The sequence below is a fragment of the Vicugna pacos genome, unplaced genomic scaffold (assembly GCF_048564905.1).
Source record: "Vicugna pacos unplaced genomic scaffold, VicPac4 scaffold_19, whole genome shotgun sequence".
Classification (NCBI taxonomy): Eukaryota; Metazoa; Chordata; class Mammalia; order Artiodactyla; family Camelidae; genus Vicugna; species Vicugna pacos.
The window spans coordinates 38,650,441-38,674,151 of NW_027328740.1; the positions used below are offsets into that span (position 1 = coordinate 38,650,441).

The window sequence follows — 23,711 nt, forward strand, 5'->3', positions numbered from 1 at the left end:
GGCAACTGAAAAGAAACTTTGTGTTCCCTTCAAGCTAGGTGAAGGACGGCTTTCACACACACTTATCTCTCAGAACTGAGCATGTGGGGAGACGTTCGTTCATCCAGCACAAAGGGATCCGGTTGCAGGAGAAACCCTTACTCTGGTTTCTCAGTCTGTTTCCTAGTGCCGGTTTGAAGTGCCTGCCGTTTTCACTGTAAAACCGAGTTGGAGCTTGTACCTCCCCATATATATGTATGGAGTGGAGTTGGCAACTGAAAAGAAACTTTGTGTTCCCTTCAAGCTAGGTGAAGGACGGCTTTCACACACACTTATCTCTCAGAACTGAGCATGTGGAGAGACGTTCGTTCATCCAGCACAAAGGGAACGGGTTGCAGGAGAAACCCTTACTCTGGATTCTCAGTCGGTTTCCTAGTGCCGGTTTGAAGTGCCTGCCGTTTTCACTGTAAAACCGAGTTGGAGCTTGTACCTCCCCATATATATGTATGGAGTGGAGTTGGCAACTGAAAAGAAACTTTGTGTTCCCTTCAAGCTAGGTGAAGGACGGCTTTCACACACACTTATCTCTCAGAACTGAGCATGTGGAGAGACGTTCGTTCATCCAGCACAAAGGGAACGGGTTGCAGGAGAAACCCTTACTCTGGTTTCTCAGTCTGTTTCCTAGTGCCGGTTTGAAGTGCCTGCCGTTTTCACTGTAAAACCGATTTGGAGCTTGTACCTCCCCATATATATGTATGGAGTGGAGTTGGCAACTGAAAAGAAACTTTGTGTTCCCTTCAAGCTAGGTGAAGGACGGCTTTCACACACACTTATCTCTCAGAACTGAGCATGTGGAGAGACGTTCGTTCATCCAGCACAAAGGGAACGGATTGCAGGAGAAACCCTTACTCTGGTTTCTCTGTCTGTTTCCTAGTGCCGGTTTGAAGTGCCTGCCGTTTTCACTGTAAAACCGAGTTGGAGCTTGTACCTCCCCATATATATGTATGGAGTGGAGTTGGCAACTGAAAAGAAACTTTGTGTTCCCTTCAAGCTAGGTGAAGGACGGCTTTCACACACACTTATCTCTCAGAACTGAGCATGTGGAGAGACGTTCATTCATCCAGCACACAGGGAACGGGTTGAAGGAGAAACCCTTACTCTGGTTTCTCAGTCTGTTTCCTAGTGCCGGTTTGAAGTGCCTGCCGTTTTCACTGTAAAACCGAGTTGGAGCTTGTACCTCCCCATATATATGTATGGAGTGGAGTTGGCAACTGAAAAGAAACTTTGTGTTCCCTTCAAGCTAGGTGAAGGACGGCTTTCACACACACTTATCTCTCAGAACTGAGCATGTGGGGAGACGTTCGTTCATCCAGCACAAAGGGATCGGGTTGCAGGAGAAACCCTTACTCTGGTTTCTCAGTCTGTTTCCTAGTGCCGGTTTGAAGTGCCTGCCGTTTTCACTGTAAAACCGAGTTGGAGCTTGTACCTCCCCATATATATGTATGGAGTGGAGTTGGCAACTGAAAAGAAACTTTGTGTTCCCTTCAAGCTAGGTGAAGGACGGCTTTCACACACACTTATCTCTCAGAACTGAGCATGTGGAGAGACGTTCGTTCATCCAGCACAAAGGGAACGGTTTGCAGGAGAAACCCTTACTCTGGATTCTCAGTCGGTTTCCTAGTGCCGGTTTGAAGTGCCTGCCGTTTTCACTGTAAAACCGAGTTGGAGCTTGTACCTCCCCATATATATGTATGGAGTGGAGTTGGCAACTGAATAGAAACTTTGTGTTCCCTTCAAGCTAGGTGAAGGACGGCTTTCACACACACTTATCTCTCAGAACTGAGCATGTGGAGAGACGTTCGTTCATCCAGCACAAAGGGAACGGGTTGCAGGAGAAACCCTTACTCTGGTTTCTCAGTCTGTTTCCTAGTGCCGGTTTGAAGTGCCTGCCGTTTTCACTGTAAAACCGAGTTGGAGCTTGTACCTCCCCATATATATGTATTGAGTGGAGTTGGCAACTGAAAAGAAACTTTGTGTTCCCTTCAAGCTAGGTGAAGGACGGCTTTCACACACACTTATCTCTCAGAACTGAGCATGTGGAGAGACGTTCGTTCATCCAGCACAAAGGGAACGGGTTGCAGGAGAAACCCTTACTCTGGTTTCTCAGTCTGTTTCCTAGTGCCGGTTTGAAGTGCCTGCCGTTTTCACTGTAAAACCGAGTTGCAGCTTGTACCTCCCCATATATATGTATGGAGTGGAGTTGGCAACTGAAAAGAAACTTTGTGTTCCCTTCAAGCTAGGTGAAGGACGGCTTTCACACACACTTATCTCTCAGAACTGAGCATGTGGAGAGACGTTCATTCATTCAGCACAAAGGGAACGGTTTGAAGGAGAAACCCTTACTCTGGTTTCTCAGTCTGTTTCCTAGTGCCGGTTTGAAGTGCCTGCCGTTTTCACTGTAAAACCGAGTTGGAGCTTGTACCTCCCCATATATATGTATGGAGTGGAGTTGGCAACTGAAAAGAAACTTTGTGTTCCCTTCAAGCTAGGTGAAGGACGGCTTTCACACACACTTATCTCTCAGAACTGAACATGTGGAGAGACGTTCGTTCATCCAGCACAAAGGGAACGGGTTGCAGGGGAAACCTTTATTCTGGTTTCTCAGTCTGTTTCCTAGTGCCGGTTTGAAGTGCCTGACGTTTTCACTGTAAAACCGAGTTGGAGCTTGTACCTCCCCATATATATGTATGGAGTGGAGTTGGCAACTGAAAAGAAACTTTGTGTTCCTTTCAAGCTAGGTGAAGGACGGCTTTCACACACACTTATCTCTCAGAACTGAGCATGTGGAGAGACGTTCGTTCATCCAGCACAAAGGGAACGGGTTGCAGGAGAAACCCTTACTCTGGTTTCTCAGTCTGTTTCCTAGTGCCGGTTTGAAGTGCCTGCCGTTTTCACTGTAAAACCGAGTTGGAGCTTGTACCTCCCCATATATATGTATGGAGTGGAGTTGGCAACTGAAAAGAAACTTTGTGTTCCCTTCAAGCTAGGTGAAGGACGGCTTTCACACACACTTATCTCTCAGAACTGAGCATGTGGAGAGACGTTCGTTCATCCAGCACAAAGGGAACGGTTTGCAGGAGAAACCCTTACTCTGGTTTCTCTGTCTGTTTCCTAGTGCCGGTTTGAAGTGCCTGCCGTTTTCACTGTAAAACCGAGTTGGAGCTTGTACCTCCCCATATATATGTATGGAGTGGAGTTGGCAACTGAAAAGAAACTTTGTGTTCCCTTCAAGCTAGGTGAAGGACGGCTTTCACACACACTTATCTCTCAGAACTAAGCATGTGGAGAGACGTTCGTTCATCCAGCCCAAAGGGAACGGGTTGCAGGAGAAACCCTTACTCTGGTTTCTCAGTCTGTTTCCTAGTGCCGGTTTGAAGTGCCTGCCGTTTTCACTGTAAAACCGAGTTGCAGCTTGTACCTCCCCATATATATGTATGGAGTGGAGTTGGCAACTGAAAAGAAACTTTGTGTTCCCTTCAAGCTAGGTGAAGGACGGCTTTCACACACACTTATCTCTCAGAACTGAGCATGTGGAGAGACGTTCGTTCATCCAGCACAAAGGGAACGGGTTGCAGGAGAAACCCTTACTCTGGTTTCTCAGTCTGTTTCCTAGTGCCGGTTTGAAGTGCCTGCCGTTTTCACTGTAAAACCGAGTTGGAGCTTGTACATCCCCATATATATGTATGGAGTGGAGTTGGCCACTGAAAAGAAACTTTGTGTTCCCTTCAAGCTAGGTGAAGGACGGCTTTCACACACACTTATCTCTCAGAACTGAGCATGTGGAGAGACGTTCGTTCATCCAGCACAAAGGGAACGGGTTGCAGGAGAAACCCTTACTCTGGTTTCTCAGTCTGTTTCCTAGTGCCGGTTTGAAGTGCCTGCCGTTTTCACTGTAAAACCGAGTTGGAGCTTGTACCTCCCCATATATATGTATGGAGTGGAGTTGGCAACTGAAAAGAAACTTTGTGTTCCCTTCAAGCTAGGTGAAGGACGGCTTTCACACACACTTATCTCTCAGAACTGAGCATGTGGAGAGACGTTCGTTCATCCAGCACAAAGGGAACGGGTTGCAGGAGAAACCCTTACTCTGGTTTCTCAGTCTGTTTCCTAGGGCCGGTTTGAAGTGCCTGCCGTTTTCACTGTAAAACCGAGTTGGAGCTTGTACCTCCCCATATATATGTATGGAGTGGAGTTGGCAACTGAAAAGAAACTTTGTGTTCCCTTCAAGCTAGGTGAAGGACGGCTTTCACACACACTTATCTCTCAGAACTGAGCATGTGGAGAGACGTTCATTCATCCAGCACAAAGGGAACGGGTTGAAGGAGAAACCCTTACTCTGGTTTCTCAGTCTGTTTCCTAGTGCCGGTTTGAAGTGCCTGCCGTTTTCACTGTAAAACCGAGTTGGAGCTTGTACCTCCCCATATATATGTATGGAGTGGAGTTGGCAACTGAAAAGAAACTTTGTGTTCCCTTCAAGCTAGGTGAAGGACGGCTTTCACACACACTTATCTCTCAGAACTGAGCATGTGGGGAGACGTTCGTTCATCCAGCACAAAGGGATCGGGTTGCAGGAGAAACCCTTACTCTGGTTTCTCAGTCTGTTTCCTAGTGCCGGTTTGAAGTGCCTGCCGTTTTCACTGTAAAACCGAGTTGGAGCTTGTACCTCCCCATATATATGTATGGAGTGGAGTTGGCAACTGAAAAGAAACTTTGTGTTCCCTTCAAGCTAGGTGAAGGACGGCTTTCACACACACTTATCTCTCAGAACTGAGCATGTGGAGAGACGTTCGTTCATCCAGCACAAAGGGAACGGGTTGCAGGAGAAACCCTTACTCTGGATTCTCAGTCGGTTTCCTAGTGCCGGTTTGAAGTGCCTGCCGTTTTCACTGTAAAACCGAGTTGGAGCTTGTACCTCCCCATATATATGTATGGAGTGGAGTTGGCAACTGAAAAGAAACTTTGTGTTCCCTTCAAGCTAGGTGAAGGACGGCTTTCACACACACTTATCTCTCAGAACTGAGCATGTGGAGAGACGTTCGTTCATCCAGCACAAAGGGAACGGGTTGCAGGAGAAACCCTTACTCTGGTTTCTCAGTCTGTTTCCTAGTGCCGGTTTGAAGTGCCTGCCGTTTTCACTGTAAAACCGAGTTGGAGCTTGTACCTCCCCATATATATGTATTGAGTGGAGTTGGCAACTGAAAAGAAACTTTGTGTTCCCTTCAAGCTAGGTGAAGGACGGCTTTCACACACACTTATCTCTCAGAACTGAGCATGTGGAGAGACGTTCGTTCATCCAGCACAAAGGGAACGGGTTGCAGGAGAAACCCTTACTCTGGTTTCTCAGTCTGTTTCCTAGTGCCGGTTTGAAGTGCCTGCCGTTTTCACTGTAAAACCGAGTTGCAGCTTGTACCTCCCCATATATATGTATGGAGTGGAGTTGGCAACTGAAAAGAAACTTTGTGTTCCCTTCAAGCTAGGTGAAGGACGGCTTTCACACACACTTATCTCTCAGAACTGAGCATGTGGAGAGACGTTCGTTCATCCAGCACAAAGGGAACGGGTTGCAGGGGAAACCTTTATTCTGGTTTCTCAGTCTGTTTCCTAGTGCCGGTTTGAAGTGCCTGACGTTTTCACTGTAAAACCGAGTTGGAGCTTGTACCTCCCCATATATATGTATGGAGTGGAGTTGGCAACTGAAAAGAAACTTTGTGTTCCTTTCAAGCTAGGTGAAGGACGGCTTTCACACACACTTATCTCTCAGAACTGAGCATGTGGAGAGACGTTCGTTCATCCAGCACAAAGGGAACGGGTTGCAGGAGAAACCCTTACTCTGGTTTCTCAGTCTGTTTCCTAGTGCCGGTTTGAAGTGCCTGCCGTTTTCACTGTAAAACCGAGTTGGAGCTTGTACCTCCCCATATATATGTATGGAGTGGAGTTGGCAACTGAAAAGAAACTTTGTGTTCCCTTCAAGCTAGGTGAAGGACGGCTTTAACACACACTTATCTCTCAGAACTGAGCATGTGGAGAGACGTTCGTTCATCCAGCACAAAGGGAACGGTTTGCAGGAGAAACCCTTACTCTGGTTTCTCTGTCTGTTTCCTAGTGCCGGTTTGAAGTGCCTGCCGTTTTCACTGTAAAACCGAGTTGGAGCTTGTACCTCCCCATATATATGTATGGAGTGGAGTTGGCAACTGAAAAGAAACTTTGTGTTCCCTTCAAGCTAGGTGAAGGACGGCTTTCACACACACTTATCTCTCAGAACTGAGCATGTGGAGAGACGTTCGTTCATCCAGCTCAAAGGGAACGGGTTGCAGGAGAAACCCTTACTCTGGTTTCTCAGTCTGTTTCCTAGTGCCGGTTTGAAGTGCCTGCCGTTTTCACTGTAAAACCGAGTTGCAGCTTGTACCTCCCCATATATATGTATGGAGTGGAGTTGGCAACTGAAAAGAAACTTTGTGTTCCCTTCAAGCTAGGTGAAGGACGGCTTTCACACACACTTATCTCTCAGAACTGAGCATGTGGAGAGACGTTCGTTCATCCAGCACAAAGGGAACGGGTTGCAGGAGAAACCCTTACTCTGGTTTCTCAGTCTGTTTCCTAGTGCCGGTTTGAAGTGCCTGCCGTTTTCACTGTAAAACCGAGTTGGAGCTTGTACCTCCCCATATATATGTATGGAGTGGAGTTGGCAACTGAAAAGAAACTTTGTGTTCCCTTCAAGCTAGGTGAAGGACGGCTTTCACACACACTTATCTCTCAGAACTGAGCATGTGGAGAGACGTTCGTTCACCCAGCACAAAGGGAACGGGTTGCAGGAGAAACCCTTACTCTGGTTTCTCAGTCGGTTTCCTAGGGCCGGTTTGAAGTGCCTGCCGTTTTCACTGTAAAACCGAGTTGGAGCTTGTACCTCCCCATATATATGTATGGAGTGGAGTTGGCAACTGAAAAGAAACTTTGTGTTCCCTTCAAGCTAGGTGAAGGACGGCTTTCACACACACTTATCTCTCAGAACTGAGCATGTGGAGAGACGTTCGTTCATCCAGCACAAAGGGAACGGGTTGCAGGAGAAACCCTTACTCTGGTTTCTCAGTCTGTTTCCTAGTGCCGGTTTGAAGTGCCTGCCGTTTTCACTGTAAAACCGAGTTGGAGCTTGTACATCCCCATATATATTATGGAGTGGAGTTGGCAACTGAAAAGAAACTTTGTGTTCCCTTCAAGCTAGGTGAAGGACGGCTTTCACACACACTTATCTCTCAGAACTGAGCATGTGGAGAGACGTTCGTTCATCCAGCACAAAGGGAACGGGTTGCAGGAGAAACCCTTACTCTGGTTTCTCAGTCTGTTTCCTAGTGCCGGTTTGAAGTGCCTGCCGTTTTCACTGTAAAATCGAGTTGCAGCTTGTACCTCCCCATATATATGTATGGAGCGGAGTTGGCAACTGAAAAGAAACTTTGTGTTCCCTTCAAGCTAGGTGAAGGACGGCTTTCACACACACTTATCTCTCAGAACTGAGCATGTGGAGAGACGTTCGTTCATCCAGCACAAAGGGAACGGGTTGCAGGAGAAACCCTTACTCTGGTTTCTCAGTCTGTTTCCTAGTGCCGGTTTGAAGTGCCTGCCGTTTTCACTGTAAAACCGAGTTGGAGCTTGTACCTCCCCATATATATGTATGGAGTGCAGTTGGCAACTGAAAAGAAACTTTGTGTTCCCTTCAAGGTAGGTGAAGGACGGCTTTCACACACACTTATCTCTCAGCACTGAGCATGTGGAGAGAAATTCGTTCATCCAGCACAAAGGGAACGCGTTGCAGGAGAAACCCTTACTCTGGTTTCTCAGTCTGTTTCCTAGTGCCGGTTTGAAGTGCCTGCCGTTTTCACTGTAAAACCGAGTTGGAGCTTGTACATCCCCATATATATGTATGGAGTGGAGTTGGCCACTGAAAAGAAACTTTGTGTTCCCTTCAAGCTAGGTGAAGGACGGCTTTCACACACACTTATCTCTCAGAACTGAGCATGTGGAGAGACGTTCGTTCATCCAGCACAAAGGGAACGGGTTGCAGGTGAAACCCTTACTCTGGTTTCTCAGTCTGTTTCCTAGTGCCGGTTTGAAGTGCCTGCCATTTTCACTGTAAAACCGAGTTGGAGCTTGTACCTCCCCATATATATGTATGGAGTGGAGTTGGCAACTGAAAAGAAACTTTGTGTTCCCTTCAAGCTAGGTGAAGGACGGCTTTCACACACACTTATCTCTCAGAACTGAGCATGTGGAGAGACGTTCGTTCATCCAGCACAAAGGGAACGGGTTGCAGGAGAAACCCTTACTCTGGTTTCTCAGTCTGTTTCCTAGGGCCGGTTTGAAGTGCCTGCCGTTTTCACTGTAAAACCGAGTTGGAGCTTGTACCTCCCCATATATATGTATGGAGTGGAGTTGGCAACTGAAAAGAAACTTTGTGTTCCCTTCAAGCTAGGTGAAGGACGGCTTTCACACACACTTATCTCTCAGAACTGAGCATGTGGAGAGACGTTCGTTCACCCAACACAAAGGGAACGGGTTGCAGGAGAAACCCTTACTCTGGTTTCTCTGTCTGTTTCCTAGTGCCGGTTTGAAGTGCCTGCCGTTTTCACTGTAAAACCGAGTTGGAGCTTGTACCTCCCCATATATATGTATGGAGGAGTTGGCAACTGAAAAGAAACTTTGTGTTCCCTTCAAGCTAGGTGAAGGACGGCTTTCACACACACTTATCTCTCAGAACTGAGCATGTGGAGAGACGTTCGTTCATCCAGCACAAAGGGAACGGGTTGCAGGAGAAACCCTTACTCTGGTTTCTCAGTCGGTTTCCTAGTGCCGGTTTGAAGTGCCTGCCGTTTTCACTGTAAAACCGAGTTGGAGCTTGTACCTCCCCATATATATGTATGGAGTGGATTTGGCAACTGAAAAAAAACTATGTGTTCCCTTGAAGCTAGGTGAAGGACGGCTTTCACACACACTTATCTCTCAGAACTGAGCATGTGGAGAGACGTTCGTTCATCCAGCACAAAGGGAACGGGTTGCAGGAGAAACCCTGACTCTGGTTTCTCAGTCTGTTTCCTAGGGCCGGTTTGAAGTGCCTGCCGTTTTCACTGTAAAACCGAGTTGGAGCTTGTACCTCCCCATATATATGTATGGAGTGGAGTTGGCAACTGAAAAGAAACTTTGTGTTCCCTTCAAGCTAGGTGAAGGACGGCTTTCACACACACTTATCTCTCAGAACTGAGCATGTGGAGAGACGTTCGTTCATCCAGCACAAAGGGAACGGTTTGCAGGAGAAACCCTTACTCTGGTTTCTCAGTCTGTTTCCTAGTGCCGGTTTGAAGTGCCTGCCGTTTTCACTGTAAAACCGAGTTGGAGCTTGTACCTCCCCATATATATGTATGGAGTGGAGTTGGCAACTGAAAAGAAACTTTGTGTTCCCTTCAAGCTAGGTGAAGGACGGCTTTCACACACACTTATCTCTCAGATCTGAGCATGTGGAGAGACGTTCGTTCATCCAGCACAAAGGGAACGGGTTGCAGGAGAAACCCTTACTCTGGATTCTCAGTCTGCTTCCTAGTGCCGGTTTGAAGTGCCTGCCGTTTTCACTGTAAAACCGAGTTGGAGCTTGTACCTCCCCATATATATGTATGGAGTGGAGTTGGCAACTGAAAAGAAACTTTGTGTTCCCTTCAAGCTAGGTGAAGGACGGCTTTCACACACACTTATCTCTCAGAACTGAGCATGTGGAGAGACGTTCGTTCATCCAGCACAAAGGGAACGGGTTGCAGGAGAAACCCTTACTCTGGTTTCTCAGTCTGTTTCCTAGTGCCGGTTTGAAGTGCCTGCCGTTTTCACTGTAAAACCGAGTTGGAGCTTGTACCTCCCCATATATATGTATGGAGTGGAGTTGGCAACTGAAAAGAAACTTTGTGTTCCCTTCAAGCTAGGTGAAGGACGGCTTTCACACACACTTATCTCTCAGAACTGAGCATGTGGAGACGTTCGTTCATCCAGCACAAAGGGAGCGGGTTGAAGGAGAAACCCTTACTCTGGTTTCTCAGTCTGTTTCCTAGTGCCGGTTTGAAGTGCCTGCCGTTTTCACTGTAAAACCGAGTTGGAGCTTGTACATCCCCATATATATTATGGAGTGGGGTTGGCAACTGAAAAGAAACTTTGTGTTCCCTTCAAGCTAGGTGAAGGACGGCTTTCACACACACTTATCTCTCAGAACTGAGCATGTGGAGAGACGTTCGTTCATCCAGCACAAAGGGAACGGGTTGCAGGAGAAACCCTTACTCTGGTTTCTCAGTCTGTTTCCTAGTGCCGGTTTGAAGTGCCTGCCGTTTTCACTGTAAAACCGAGTTGCAGCTTGTACCTCCCCATATATATGTATGGAGTGGAGTTGGCAACTGAAAAGAAACTTTGTGTTCCCTTCAAGCTAGGTGAAGGACGGCTTTCACACACACTTATCTCTCAGAACTGAGCATGTGGAGAGACGTTCGTTCATCCAGCACAAAGGGAACGGGTTGCAGGAGAAACCCTTACTCTGGTTTCTCAGTCTGTTTCCTAGTGCCGGTTTGAAGTGCCTGCCGTTTTCACTGTAAAACCGAGTTGGAGCTTGTACCTCCCCATATATATGTATGGAGTGGAGTTGGCAACTGAAAAGAAACTTTGTGTTCCCTTCAAGCTAGGTGAAGGACGGCTTTCACACACACTTATCTCTCAGAACTGAGCATGTGGAGAGACGTTCGTTCATCCAGCACAAAGGGAACGGTTTGCAGGAGAAACCCTTACTCTGGTTTCTCAGTCTGTTTCCTAGTGCCGGTTTGAAGTGCCTGCCGTTTTCACTGTAAAACCGAGTTGGAGCTTGTACCTCCCCATATATATGTATGGAGTGGAGTTGGCAACTGAAAAGAAACTTTGTGTTCCCTTCAAGCTAGGTGAAGGACGGCTTTCACACACACTTATCTCTCAGAACTGAGCATGTGGAGAGACGTTCGTTCATCCAGCACAAAGGGAACGGGTTGCAGGAGAAACCCTTACTCTGGATTCTCAGTCTGCTTCTTAGTGCCGGTTTGAAGTGCCTGCCGTTTTCACTGTAAAACCGAGTTGGAACTTGTACCTCCCCATATATATGTATGGAGTGGAGTTGGCAACTGAAAAGAAACTTTGTGTTCCCTTCAAGCTAGGTGAAGGACGGCTTTCACACACACTTATCTCTCAGAACTGAGCATGTGGAGAGACGTTCGTTCATCCAGCACAAAGGGAACGGGTTGCAGGAGAAACCCTTACTCTGGTTTCTCAGTCTGTTTCCTAGTGCCGGTTTGAAGTGCCTGCCGTTTTCACTGTAAAACCGAGTTGGAGCTTGTACCTCCCCATATATATGTATGGAGTGGAGTTGGCAACTGAAAAGAAACTTTGTGTTCCCTTCAAGCTAGGTGAAGGACGGCTTTCACACACATTTATCTCTCAGAACTGAGCATGGGGAGAGACGTTCGTTCATCCAGCACAAAGGGAACGGGTTGCAGGAGAAACCCTGACTCTGGTTTCTCAGTCTGTTTCCTAGTGCCGGTTTGAAGTGCCTGCCGTTTTCACTGTAAAACCGAGTTGGAGCTTGTACCTCCCCATATATATGTATGGAGTGGATTTGGCAACTGAAAAGAAACTTTGTGTTCCCTTCAAGCTAGGTGAAGGACGGCTTTCACACACACTTATCTCTCAGAACTGAGCATGTGGAGAGACGTTCGTTCATCCAGCACAAAGGGAACGGGTTGCAGGAGAAACCCTTACTCTGGTTTCTCAGTCTGTTTCCTAGTGCCGGTTTGAAGTGCCTGCCGTTTTCACTGTAAAACCGAGTTGGAGCTTGTACCTCCCCATATATATGTATGGAGTGGGGTTGGCAACTGAAAAGAAACTTTGTGTTCCCTTCAAGCTAGGTGAAGGACGGCTTTCACACACACTTATCTCTCAGAACTGAGCATGTGGAGACGTTCGTTCATCCAGCACAAAGGGAGCGGGTTGCAGGAGAAACCCTTACTCTGGTTTCTCAGTCTGTTTCCTAGTGCCGGTTTGAAGTGCCTGCCGTTTTCACTGTAAAACCGAGTTGGAGCTTGTACCTCCCCATATATATGTATGGAGTGGAGTTGGCAACTGAAAAGAAACTTTGTGTTCCCTTCAAGCTAGGTGAAGGACGGCTTTCACACACACTTATCTCTCAGAACTGAGCATGTGGAGAGACGTTCGTTCATCCAGCACAAAGGGAACGGGTTGCAGGAGAAACCCTTACTCTGGTTTCTCAGTCTGTTTCCTAGTGCCGGTTTGAAGTGCCTGCCGTTTTCACTGTAAAACCGAGTTGGAGCTTGTACATCCCCATATATATTATGGAGTGGAGTTGGCAACTGAAAAGAAACTTTGTGTTCCCTTCAAGCTAGGTGAAGGACGGCTTTCACACACACTTATCTCTCAGAACTGAGCATGTGGAGAGACGTTCGTTCATCCAGCACAAAGGGAACGGGTTGCAGGAGAAACCCTTACTCTGGTTTCTCAGTCTGTTTCCTAGTGCCGGTTTGAAGTGCCTGCCGTTTTCACTGTAAAACCGAGTTGCAGCTTGTACCTCCCCATATATATGTATGGAGTGCAGTTGGCAACTGAAAAGAAACTTTGTGTTCCCTTCAAGGTAGGTGAAGGACGGCTTTCACACACACTTATCTCTCAGAACTGAGCATGTGGAGAGAAATTCGTTCATCCAGCATAAAGGGAACGCGTTGCAGGAGAAACCCTTACTCTGGTTTCTCAGTCTGTTTCCTAGTGCCGGTTTGAAGTGCCTGCCGTTTTCACTGTAAAACCGAGTTGGAGCTTGTACATCCCCATATATATGTATGGAGTGGAGTTGGCCACTGAAAAGAAACTTTGTGTTCCCTTCAAGCTAGGTGAAGGACGGCTTTCACACACACTTATCTCTCAGAACTGAGCATGTGGAGAGACGTTCGTTCATCCAGCACAAAGGAAACGGGTTGCAGGAGAAACCCTTACTCTGGTTTCTCAGTCTGTTTCCTAGTGCCGGTTTGAAGTGCCTGCCGTTTTCACTGTAAAACCGAGTTGGAGCTTGTACCTCCCCATATATATGTATGGAGTGGAGTTGGCAACTGAAAAGAAACTTGGTGTTCCCTTCAAGCTAGGTGAAGGACGGCTTTCACACACACTTATCTCTCAGAACTGAGCATGTGGAGAGACGTTCGTTCATCCAGCACAAAGGGAACGGGTTGCAGGAGAAACCCTTACTCTGGTTTCTCAGTCTGTTTCCTAGGGCCGGTTTGAAGTGCCTGCCTTTTTCACTGTAAAACCGAGTTGGAGCTTGTACCTCCCCATATATATGTATGGAGTGGAGTTGGCAACTGAAAAGAAACTTTGTGTTCCCTTCAAGCTAGGTGAAGGACGGCTTTCACACACACTTATCTCTCAGAACTGAGCATGTGGAGAGACGTTCGTTCACCCAACACAAAGGGAACGGGTTGCAGGAGAAACCCTTACTCTGGTTTCTCTGTCTGTTTCCTAGTGCCGGTTTGAAGTGCCTGCCGTTTTCACTGTAAAACCGAGTTGGAGCTTGTACCTCCCCATATATATGTATGGAGGAGTTGGCAACTGAAAAGAAACTTTGTGTTCCCTTCAAGCTAGGTGAAGGACGGCTTTCACACACACTTATCTCTCAGAACTGAGCATGTGGAGAGACGTTCGTTCATCCAGCACAAAGGGAACGGGTTGCAGGAGAAACCCTTACTCTGGTTTCTCAGTCGGTTTCCTAGTGCCGGTTTGAAGTGCCTGCCGTTTTCACTGTAAAACCGAGTTGGAGCTTGTACCTCCCCATATATATGTATGGAGTGGATTTGGCAACTGAAAAAAAACTATGTGTTCCCTTGAAGCTAGGTGAAGGACGGCTTTCACACACACTTATCTCTCAGAACTGAGCATGTGGAGAGACGTTCGTTCATCCAGCACAAAGGGAACGGGTTGCAGGAGAAACCCTTACTCTGGTTTCTCAGTCTGTTTCCTAGGGCCGGTTTGAAGTGCCTGCCGTTTTCACTGTAAAACCGAGTTGGAGCTTGTACCTCCCCATATATATGTATGGAGTGGAGTTGGCAACTGAAAAGAAACTTTGTGTTCCCTTCAAGCTAGGTGAAGGACGGCTTTCACACACACTTATCTCTCAGAACTGAGCATGTGGAGAGACGTTCGTTCATCCAGCACAAAGGGAACGGTTTGCAGGAGAAACCCTTACTCTGGTTTCTCAGTCTGTTTCCTAGTGCCGGTTTGAAGTGCCTGCCGTTTTCACTGTAAAACCGAGTTGGAGCTTGTACCTCCCCATATATATGTATGGAGTGGAGTTGGCAACTGAAAAGAAACTTTGTGTTCCCTTCAAGCTAGGTGAAGGACGGCTTTCACACACACTTATCTCTCAGAACTGAGCATGTGGAGAGACGTTCGTTCATCCAGCACAAAGGGAACGGGTTGCAGGAGAAACCCTTACTCTGGATTCTCAGTCTGCTTCCTAGTGCCGGTTTGAAGTGCCTGCCGTTTTCACTGTAAAACCGAGTTGGAACTTGTACCTCCCCATATATATGTATGGAGTGGAGTTGGCAACTGAAAAGAAACTTTGTGTTCCCTTCAAGCTAGGTGAAGGACGGCTTTCACACACACTTATCTCTCAGAACTGAGCATGTGGAGAGACGTTCGTTCATCCAGCACAAAGGGAACGGGTTGCAGGAGAAACCCTTACTCTGGTTTCTCAGTCTGTTTCCTAGTGCCGGTTTGAAGTGCCTGCCGTTTTCACTGTAAAACCGAGTTGGAGCTTGTACCTCCCCATATATATGTATGGAGTGGAGTTGGCAACTGAAAAGAAACTTTGTGTTCCCTTCAAGCTAGGTGAAGGACGGCTTTCACACACACTTATCTCTCAGAACTGAGCATGGGGAGAGACGTTCGTTCATCCAGCACAAAGGGAACGGGTTGCAGGAGAAACCCTGACTCTGGTTTCTCAGTCTGTTTCCTAGTGCCGGTTTGAAGTGCCTGCCGTTTTCACTGTAAAACCGAGTTGGAGCTTGTACCTCCCCATATATATGTATGGAGTGGAGTTGGCAACTGAAAAGAAACTTTGTGTTCCCTTCAAGCTAGGTGAAGGACGGCTTTCACACACACTTATCTCTCAGAACTGAGCATGTGGAGACGTTCGTTCATCCAGCACAAAGGGAATGGGTTGCAGGAGAAACCCTTACTCTGGTTTCTCAGTCGGTTTCCTAGTGCCGGTTTGAAGTGCCTGCCGTTTTCACTGTAAAACCGAGTTGGAGCTTGTACCTCCCCATATATATGTATGGAGTGGATTTGGCAACTGAAAAGAAACTTTGTGTTCCCTTCAAGCTAGGTGAAGGACGGCTTTCACACACACTTATCTCTCAGAACTGAGCATGTGGAGAGACGTTCGTTCATCCAGCACAAAGGGAACGGGTTGCAGGAGAAACCCTTACTCTGGTTTCTCAGTCTGTTTCCTAGGGCCGGTTTGAAGTGCCTGCCGTTTTCACTGTAAAACCGAGTTGGAGCTTGTACCTCCCCATATATATGTATGGAGTGGAGTTGGCAACTGAAAAGAAACTTTGTGTTCCCTTCAAGCTAGGTGAAGGACGGCTTTCACACACACTTATCTCTCAGAACTGAGCATGTGGAGAGACGTTCGTTCATCCAGCACAAAGGGAACGGGTTGCAGGAGAAACCCTTACTCTGGTTTCTCAGTCTGTTTCCTAGTGCCGGTTTGAAGTGCCTGCCGTTTTCACTGTAAAACCGAGTTGGAGCTTGTACCTCCCCATATATATGTATGGAGTGGAGTTGGCAACTGAAAAGAAACTTTGTGTTCCCTTCAAGCTAGGTGAAGGACGGCTTTCACACACACTTATCTCTCAGAACTGAGCATGTGGAGAGACGTTCGTTCATCCAGCACAAAGGGAACGGGTTGCAGGAGAAACCCTTACTCTGGTTTCTCAGTCTGTTTCCTAGTGCCGATTTGAAGTGCCTGCCGTTTTCACTGTAAAACCGAGTTGGAGCTTTTACCTCCCCATATATATGTATGGAGGAGTTGGCAACTGAAAAGAAACTTTGTGTTCCCTTCAAGCTAGTTGAAGGACGGCTTTCACACACTCTTATCTCTCAGAACTGAGCATGTGGAGAGACGTTCGTTCATCCAGCACAAAGGGAACGGGTTGCAGGAGAAACCCTTACTCTGGTTTCTCAGTCTGTTTCCTAGTGCCGGTTTGAAGTGCCTGCCGTTTTCACTGTAAAACCGAGTTGCAGCTTGTACCTCCCCATATATATGTATGGAGTGGAGTTGGCAACTGAAAAGAAACTTTGTGTTCCCTTCAAGCTAGTTGAAGGACGGCTTTCACACACACTTATCTCTCAGAACTGAGCATGTGGAGAGACGTTCGTTCATCCAGCACAAAGGGAACGGGTTGCAGGAGAAACCCTTACTCTGGTTTCTCAGTCTGTTTCCTAGTGCCGGTTTGAAGTGCCTGCCGTTTTCACTGTAAAACCGAGTTGGAGCTTGTACCTCCCCATATATATGTATGGAGTGGAGTTGGCAACTGAAAAGAAACTTTGTGTTCCCTTCAAGCTAGGTGAAGGACGGCTTTCACACACACTTATCTCTCAGAACTGAGCATGTGGAGAGACGTTCGTTCATCCAGCACAAAGGGAACGGGTTGCAGGAGAAACCCTTACTCTGGTTTCTCAGTCTGTTTCCTAGTGCCGGTTTGAAGTGCCTGCCGTTTTCACTGTAAAACCGAGTTGGAGCTTGTACCTCCCCATATATATGTATGGAGTGGAGTTGGCAACTGAAAAGAAACTTTGTGTTCCCTTCAAGCTAGGTGAAGGACGGCTTTCACACACACTTATCTCTCAGAACTGAGCATGTGGAGAGACGTTCGTTCATCCAGCACAAAGGGAACGGGTTGCAGGAGAAACCCTTACTCTGGTTTCTCAGTCTGTTTCCGAGTGCCGATTTGAAGTGCCTGCCGTTTTCACTGTAAAACCGAGTTGGAGCTTGTACCTCCCCATATATATGTATGGAGGAGTTGGCAACTGAAAAGAAACTTGTGTTCCCTTCAAGCTAGGTGAAGGACGGCTTTCACACACACTTATCTCTCAGAACTGAGCATGTGGAGAGACGTTCGTTCATCCAGCACAAAGGGAACGGGTTGCAGGAGAAACCCTTACTCTGGTTTCTCAGTCTGTTTCCTAGTGCCGGTTTGAAGTGCCTGCCGTTTTCACTGTAAAACCGAGTTGCAGCTTGTACCTCCCCATATATATGTATGGAGTGGAGTTGGCAACTGAAAAGAAACTTTGTGTTCCCTTCAAGGTAGGTGAAGGACGGCTTTCACACACACTTATCTCTCAGAACTGAGCATGTGGAGAGAAATTCGTTCATCCAGCATAAAGGGAACGCGTTGCAGGAGAAACCCTTACTCTGGTTTCTCAGTCTGTTTCCTAGTGCCGGTTTGAAGTGCCTGCCGTTTTCACTGTAAAACCGAGTTGGAGCTTGTACATCCCCATATATATGTATGGAGTGGAGTTGGCCACTGAAAAGAAACTTTGTGTTCCCTTCAAGCTAGGTGAAGGACGGCTTTCACACACACTTATCTCTCAGAACTGAGCATGTGGAGAGACGTTCGTTCATCCAGCACAAAGGAAACGGGTTGCAGGAGAAACCCTTACTCTGGTTTCTCAGTCTGTTTCCTAGTGCCGGTTTGAAGTGCCTGCCGTTTTCACTGTAAAACCGAGTTGGAGCTTGTACCTCCCCATATATATGTATGGAGTGGAGTTGGCAACTGAAAAGAAACTTTGTGTTCCCTTCAAGCTAGGTGAAGGACGGCTTTCACACACACTTATCTCTCAGAACTGAGCATGTGGAGAGACGTTCGTTCATCCAGCACAAAGGGAACGGGTTGCAGGAGAAACCCTTACTCTGGTTTCTCAGTCTGTTTCCTAGGGCCGGTTTGAAGTGCCTGCCTTTTTCACTGTAAAACCGAGTTGGAGCTTGTACCTCCCCATATATATGTATGGAGTGGAGTTGGCAACTGAAAAGAAACTTTGTGTTCCCTTCAAGCTAGGTGAAGGACGGCTTTCACACACACTTATCTCTCAGAACTGAGCATGTGGAGAGACGTTCGTTCACCCAACACAAAGGGAACGGGTTGCAGGAGAAACCCTTACTCTGGTTTCTCTGTCTGTTTCCTAGTGCCGGTTTGAAGTGCCTGCCGTTTTCACTGTAAAACCGAGTTGGAGCTTGTACCTCCCCATATATATGTATGGAGGAGTTGGCAACTGAAAAGAAACTTTGTGTTCCCTTCAAGCTAGGTGAAGGACGGCTTTCACACACACTTATCTCTCAGAACTGAGCATGTGGAGAGACGTTCGTTCATCCAGCACAAAGGGAACGGGTTGCAGGAGAAACCCTTACTCTGGTTTCTCAGTCGGTTTCCTAGTGCCGGTTTGAAGTGCCTGCCGTTTTCACTGTAAAACCGAGTTGGAGCTTGTACCTCCCCATATATATGTATGGAGTGGAGTTGGCAACTGAAAAAAAACTATGTGTTCCCTTGAAGCTAGGTGAAGGACGGCTTTCACACACACTTATCTCTCAGAACTGAGCATGTGGAGAGACGTTCGTTCATCCAGCACAAAGGGAACGGGTTGCAGGAGAAACCCTTACTCTGGTTTCTCAGTCTGTTTCCTAGGGCCAGTTTGAAGTGCCTGCCGTTTTCACTGTAAAACCGAGTTGGAGCTTGTACCTCCCCATATATATGTATGGAGTGGAGTTGGCAACTGAAAAGAAACTTTGTGTTCCCTTCAAGCTAGGTGAAGGACGGCTTTCACACACACTTATCTCTCAGAACTGAGCATGTGGAGAGACGTTCGTTCATCCAGCACAAAGGGAACGGTTTGCAGGAGAAACCCTTACTCTGGTTTCTCAGTCTGTTTCCTAGTGCCGGTTTGAAGTGCCTGCCGTTTTCACTGTAAAACCGAGTTGGAGCTTGTACCTCCCCATATATATGTATGGAGTGGAGTTGGCAACTGAAAAGAAACTTTGTGTTCCCTTCAAGCTAGGTGAAGGACGGCTTTCACACACACTTATCTCTCAGAACTGAGCATGTGGAGAGACGTTCGTTCATCCAGCACAAAGGGAACGGGTTGCAGGAGAAACCCTTACTCTGGATTCTCAGTCTGCTTCCTAGTGCCGGTTTGAAGTGCCTGCCGTTTTCACTGTAAAACCGAGTTGGAACTTGTACCTCCCCATATATATGTATGGAGTGGAGTTGGCAACTGAAAAGAAACTTTGTGTTCCCTTCAAGCTAGGTGAAGGACGGCTTTCACACACACTTATCTCTCAGAACTGAGCATGTGGAGAGACGTTCGTTCATCCAGCACAAAGGGAACGGGTTGCAGGAGAAACCCTTACTCTGGTTTCTCAGTCTGTTTCCTAGTGCCGGTTTGAAGTGCCTGCCGTTTTCACTGTAAAACCGAGTTGGAGCTTGTACCTCCCCATATATATGTATGGAGTGGAGTTGGCAACTGAAAAGAAACTTTGTGTTCCCTTCAAGCTAGGTGAAGGACGGCTTTCACACACACTTATCTCTCAGAACTGAGCATGGGGAGAGACGTTCGTTCATCCAGCACAAAGGGAACGGGTTGCAGGAGAAACCCTGACTCTGGTTTCTCAGTCTGTTTCCTAGTGCCGGTTTGAAGTGCCTGCCGTTTTCACTGTAAAACCGAGTTGGAGCTTGTACCTCCCCATATATATGTATGGAGTGGATTTGGCAACTGAAAATAAACTTTGTGTTCCCTTCAAGCTAGGTGAAGGACGGCTTTCACACACACTTATCTCTCAGAACTGAGCATGTGGAGACGTTCGTTCATCCAGCACAAAGGGAATGGGTTGCAGGAGAAACCCTTACTCTGGTTTCTCAGTCGGTTTCCTAGTGCCGGTTTGAAGTGCCTGCCGTTTTCACTGTAAAACCGAGTTGGAGCTTGTACCTCCCCATATATATGTATGGAGTGGATTTGGCAACTGAAAAGAAACTTTGTGTTCCCTTCAAGCTAGGTGAAGGACGGCTTTCACACACACTTATCTCTCAGAACTGAGCATGTGGAGAGACGTTCGTTCATCCAGCACAAAGGGAACGGGTTGCAGGAGAAACCCTTACTCTGGTTTCTCAGTCTGTTTCCTAGGGCCGGTTTGAAGTGCCTGCCGTTTTCACTGTAAAACCGAGTTGGAGCTTGTACCTCCCCATATATATGTATGGAGTGGAGTTGGCAACTGAAAAGAAACTTTGTGTTCCCTTCAAGCTAGGTGAAGGACGGCTTTCACACACACTTATCTCTCAGAACTGAGCATGTGGAGAGACGTTCGTTCATCCAGCACAAAGGGAACGGGTTGCAGGAGAAACCCTTACTCTGGTTTCTCAGTCTGTTTCCTAGTGCCGGTTTGAAGTGCCTGCCGTTTTCACTGTAAAACCGAGTTGGAGCTTGTACCTCCCCATATATATGTATGGAGTGGAGTTGGCAACTGAAAAGAAACTTTGTGTTCCCTTCAAGCTAGGTGAAGGACGGCTTTCACACACACTTATCTCTCAGAACTGAGCATGTGGAGAGACGTTCGTTCATCCAGCACAAAGGGAACGGGTTGCAGGAGAAACCCTTACTCTGGTTTCTCAGTCTGTTTCCTAGTGCCGATTTGAAGTGCCTGCCGTTTTCACTGTAAAACCGAGTTGGAGCTTTTACCTCCCCATATATATGTATGGAGGAGTTGGCAACTGAAAAGAAACTTTGTGTTCCCTTCAAGCTAGTTGAAGGACGGCTTTCACACACACTTATCTCTCAGAACTGAGCATGTGGAGAGACGTTCGTTCATCCAGCACAAAGGGAACGGGTTGCAGGAGAAACCCTTACTCTGGTTTCTCAGTCTGTTTCCTAGTGCCGGTTTGAAGTGCCTGCCGTTTTCACTGTAAAACCGAGTTGCAGCTTGTACCTCCCCATATATATGTATGGAGTGGAGTTGGCAACTGAAAAGAAACTTTGTGTTCCCTTCAAGCTAGTTGAAGGACGGCTTTCACACACACTTATCTCTCAGAACTGAGCATGTGGAGAGACGTTCGTTCATCCAGCACAAAGGGAACGGGTTGCAGGAGAAACCCTTACTCTGGTTTCTCAGTCTGTTTCCTAGTGCCGGTTTGAAGTGCCTGCCGTTTTCACTGTAAAACCGAGTTGGAGCTTGTACCTCCCCATATATATGTATGGAGTGGAGTTGGCAACTGAAAAGAAACTTTGTGTTCCCTTCAAGCTAGGTGAAGGACGGCTTTCACACACACTTATCTCTCAGAACTGAGCATGTGGAGAGACGTTCGTTCATCCAGCACAAAGGGAACGGGTTGCAGGGGAAACCCTTACTCTGGTTTCTCAGTCTGTTTCCTAGTGCCGGTTTGAAGTGCCTGCCGTTTTCACTGTAAAACCGAGTTGGAGCTTGTACCTCCCCATATATATGTATGGAGTGGAGTTGGCAACTGAAAAGAAACTTTGTGTTCCCTTCAAGCTAGGTGAAGGACGGCTTTCACACACACTTATCTCTCAGAACTGAGCATGTGGAGAGACGTTCGTTCATCCAGCACAAAGGGAACGGGTTGCAGGAGAAACCCTTACTCTGGTTTCTCAGTCTGTTTCCTAGTGCCGATTTGAAGTGCCTGCCGTTTTCACTGTAAAACCGAGTTGGAGCTTGTACCTCCCCATATATATGTATGGAGGAGTTGGCAACTGAAAAGAAACTTGTGTTCCCTTCAAGCTAGGTGAAGGACGGCTTTCACACACACTTATCTCTCAGAACTGAGCATGTGGAGAGACGTTCGTTCATCCAGCACAAAGGGAACGGGTTGCAGGAGAAACCCTTACTCTGGTTTCTCAGTCTGTTTCCTAGTGCCGGTTTGAAGTGCCTGCCGTTTTCACTGTAAAACCGAGTTGCAGCTTGTACCTCCCCATATATATGTATGGAGTGGAGTTGGCAACTGAAAAGAAACTTTGTGTTCCCTTCAAGCTAGTTGAAGGACGGCTTTCACACACACTTATCTCTCAGAACTGAGCATGTGGAGAGACGTTCGTTCATCCAGCACAAAGGGAACGGGTTGCAGGAGAAACCCTTACTCTGGTTTCTCAGTCTGTTTCCTAGTGCCGGTTTGAAGTGCCTGCCGTTTTCACTGTAAAACCGAGTTGGAGCTTGTACCTCCCCATATATATGTATGGAGTGGAGTTGGCAACTGAAAAGAAACTTTGTGTTCCCTTCAAGCTAGGTGAAGGACGGCTTTCACACACACTTATCTCTCAGAACTGAGCATGTGGAGAGACGTTCGTTCATCCAGCACAAAGGGAACGGGTTGCAGGAGAAACCCTTACTCTGGTTTCTCAGTCTGTTTCCTAGTGCCGGTTTGAAGTGCCTGCCGTTTTCACTGTAAAACCGAGTTGGAGCTTGTACCTCCCCATATATATGTATGGAGTGGAGTTGGCAACTGAAAAGAAACTTTGTGTTCCCTTCAAGCTAGGTGAAGGACGGCTTTCACACACACTTATCTCTCAGAACTGAGCATGTGGAGAGACGTTCGTTCATCCAGCACAAAGGGAACGGGTTGCAGGAGAAACCCTTACTCTGGTTTCTCAGTCTGTTTCCTAGTGCCGATTTGAAGTGCCTGCCGTTTTCACTGTAAAACCGAGTTGGAGCTTGTACCTCCCCATATATATGTATGGAGGAGTTGGCAACTGAAAAGAAACTTTGTGTTCCCTTCAAGCTAGGTGAAGGACGGCTTTCACACACACTTATCTCTCAGAACTGAGCATGTGGAGAGACGTTCGTTCATCCAGCACAAAGGGAACGGGTTGCAGGAGAAACCCTTACTCTGGTTTCTCAGTCTGTTTCCTAGTGCCGGTTTGAAGTGCCTGCCGTTTTCACTGTAAAACCGAGTTGGAGCTTGTACCTCCCCATATATATGTATGGAGTGGAGTTGGCAACTGAAAAGAAACTTTGTGTTCCCTTCAAGCTAGGTGAAGGACGGCTTTCACACACACTTATCTCTCAGAACTGAGCATGTGGAGAGACGTTCGTTCATCCAGCACAAAGGGAACGGGCTGCAGGAGAAACCCTTACTCTTGTTTCTCAGTCTGTTTCCCAGTGCCGGTTAGAAGTGCCTGCCGTTTTCACTGTAAAACCGAGTTGGAGCTTGTACCTCCCCATATATATGTATGGAGTGGAGTTGGCAACTGAAAAGAAACTTTGTGTTCCCTTCAAGCTAGGTGAAGGACGGCTTTCACACACACTTATCTCTCAGAACTGAGCATGTGGAGAGACGTTCGTTCATCCAGCACAAAGGGAACGGGTTGAAGGAGAAACCCTTACTCTGGTTTCTCAGTCTGTTTCCTAGTGCCGGTTTGAAGTGCCTGCCGTTTTCACTGTAAATCCGAGTTGGAGCTTGTACCTCCCCATATATATGTATGGAGTGGAGTTGGCAACTGAAAAGAAACTTTGTGTTCCCTTCAAGCTAGGTGAAGGACGGCTTTCACACACACTTATCTCTCAGAACTGAAAATGT

General features: G+C 47.2%; 1 long non-coding RNA gene across 1 annotated transcript in view; it reads left to right on the plus strand.

The window, feature by feature from the left end:
• The window catches only part of LOC140693421 (uncharacterized), an 823,905-nt gene that overhangs the window by 179,294 nt on the left and 620,900 nt on the right, over positions 1-23,711 (plus strand). The window lies entirely within an intron of this gene.